This window comes from Astyanax mexicanus, unplaced genomic scaffold (assembly GCF_023375975.1).
Source record: "Astyanax mexicanus isolate ESR-SI-001 unplaced genomic scaffold, AstMex3_surface scaffold_64, whole genome shotgun sequence".
Taxonomy (NCBI): Eukaryota; Metazoa; Chordata; class Actinopteri; order Characiformes; family Acestrorhamphidae; genus Astyanax; species Astyanax mexicanus.
This window is the reverse complement of record NW_026040074.1, coordinates 95,001-97,500: the sequence shown is the minus strand read 5'-3', so window position 1 is coordinate 97,500 and position 2,500 is coordinate 95,001. Positions and strand designations below refer to the sequence as shown.

The 2,500-nt window shown below is 56.4% G+C and overlaps 1 non-coding gene across 1 annotated transcript in view; it reads left to right on the top strand.

Annotated features, from left to right (window-relative positions):
- The first annotated feature begins 1,045 nt into the window (after window positions 1–1,045).
- Window positions 1,046–2,500, top strand: part of LOC125798628 (18S ribosomal RNA) — a 1,864-nt gene continuing 409 nt past the window's right edge. Inside the window, exon 1 of the ribosomal RNA XR_007437421.1 lies at window positions 1,046–2,500. This exon is cut by the window's right edge and continues 409 nt beyond it. This is a non-coding gene — a ribosomal RNA (18S ribosomal RNA).

Below are 2,500 nucleotides of genomic sequence, written 5' to 3'. Positions count from 1 at the left end.
TCTACCAGTGGTAGGCCCGAAAAAGCTGAAAAAATGACTAAGTCCCACTCGGTCTACCAGTGGTAGGTCGAAAAAGTGCGAAATTTTTCTAAGTCCCCACTTTTGGTCTACCATTTCACGCCAAAAACTAGTGAGGGTGGCGAGCTCCAGGATTTCTGACCCCCTTCGCCCGACTCCCTTGCCCGACGAAGGTGCACTCCGGTCGGCCTCGGAGCGAGTTCGCCCGCGCTCTGGAGGATTTTTCGTCGGGGGGTTTTTCAAAGGGGTGCCGTCGGACTGTTGAGGAGAGTGGCAATGACTAGGGGTCCAAGCACTGGAGATGATTCTCCATTCATTTCTAAGCATGGCAGAGCTTAAATAAAGCCCCAATAATGGTTCCAAAGTGGATTTTTGGACACTATAACACGGACCCGATCCTACCCGACCAAGAAGCTCCGCAGGTCGGCCTCCGTCCCGCCCCCCGCCCCCCAGGCGGTACGGAGGAAAAACCAAACTTCCAGAGACGGTTCCAGGGGGGGTATCTCTTTCATTATTTTGACCCGATCGAATGGACTACCGAGCCCGCCTGGGTAGGCAACCGCGCGGCCCTCCGTGGCCACTGTGCGCGGTGCGTTCCTACCCGACCCAGCGGGTTAGCCTCCAGGGGGGTCCTCCGTCAGGGGGAGGACCTTTCCGAACCTATCCGAGGGAGTCGTAGACGGCCCGTCTATATCTCAATCTGCCCTACACGATAACCGGTCGGCCCGGAGCCGTCGGACTCGGATGCCTCGGTGGTCCTCGCGTCCAACCGAGCTCCAGCACCCGGCTTCAAAAAGCTCCGGACCCCCGGTTTCGGAACGAGCGTTTCCTTGTTATCCCCGAAGCAAGCGGGAACTCGCGCAGCGGAGTTGCCACACTAATTTCCACTGGGAGCAATGAGGGGTGAGCTCGGACGAGCCTCTCCGCCCGTCCCCCCCTCCCCGGGGGGTCCTTCGGACGGTACGGGGCCGATCCCTCTCCCCTCTAAGAACCAATGGTTTTTTCTGTGACAAAAACCACTCGCAGCAACCTGGTTGATCCTGCCAGTAACATATGCTTGTCTCAAAGATTAAGCCATGCAGGTCTAAGTGCACACGGAAGGTACAGTGAAACTGCGAATGGCTCATTAAATCAGTTATGGTTCCTTTGATCGCTCCACACGTTACTCGGATAACTGTGGTAATTCCAGAGCTAATACATGCAAACGAGCGCTGACCGGTCCTCTCTCGGGGGGGCCGGGATGCGTGCATTTATCAGACCCAAAACCCACCCGGGGGGACCCGCGAGGGTTTCCCCCGGCCCTTTGGTGACTCTAGATAACCTCGGGTCGATCGCGCGCCCACCGCGGCGGCGACGTCTCATTCGAATGTCTGCCCTATCAGCTGTCGATGGTAGCATAGGGGGCTACCATGGTGACCACGGGTAACGGGGAATCAGGGTTCGATTCCGGAGAGGGAGCCTGAGAAATGGCTACCACATCCAAGGAAGGCAGCAGGCGCGCAAATTACCCATTACCGACACGGTGAGGTAGTGACGAAAAATAACGATGCAGGTCTCTTTCGAGGCCCTGTAATCGGAATGAACGTATCCTAAACACATGGGTGAGGACCCATTGGAGGGCAAGTCTGGTGCCAGCAGCCGCGGTAATTCCAGCTCCAATAGCGTATATTAAATTTGCTGCAGTTAAAAAGCTCGTAGTTGGACTTCGGGAGTGGGCTGGCGGTCCGCCGCGAGGCGAGCTACCGCCTGTCCCAGACCCTGCCTCCCGGCGCCCCCCGGATGCCCTTGGTTGGGTGTCCGGTCCTCAGGGGTCCGGAGCGTTTACTTTGAAAAAATCAGAGTGTTCAAAGCGGGCACCAAACTCGCCTGAATGCCTGAGCTAGGAATAATGGAATAGGACTCCGGTTCTATTTTGTGGGTTTCCTGAACCAGGGCCATGATTAAGAGGGACGGCCGGGGGCATTCGTATTGCGCCGCTAGAGGTGAAATTCTTGGACCGGCGCAAGACGGACGAAAGCGAAAGCATTTGCCAAGAATGTTTTCATTAATCAAGAACGAAAGTCGGAGGTTCGAAGACGATCAGATACCGTCGTAGTTCCGACCGTAAACTATGCCGACCCGCGATCCGGCGGCGTTATTCCCATGACCCGCCGGGCAGCGTGCGGGGAAACCAGAGTCTTTGGGTTCCGGGGGGAGTATGGTTGCAAAACTGAAACTTAAAGGAATTGACGGAAGGGCACCACCAGGAGTGGAGCCTGCGGCTTAATTTGACTCAACACGGGGAACCTCACCCGGCCCGGACACGGAAAGGATTGACAGACTGATGGCTCTTTCTCGATTCTGTGGGTGGTGGTGCATGGCCGTTCTTAGTTGGTGGAGTGATTTGTCTGGTTAATTCCGATAACGAACGAGATTCCTTCGTGCTAAATAGTTACGCGGCCCCCCGCGGTCGCGGTTAACTTCTTAGAGGGACCAGTGGCGT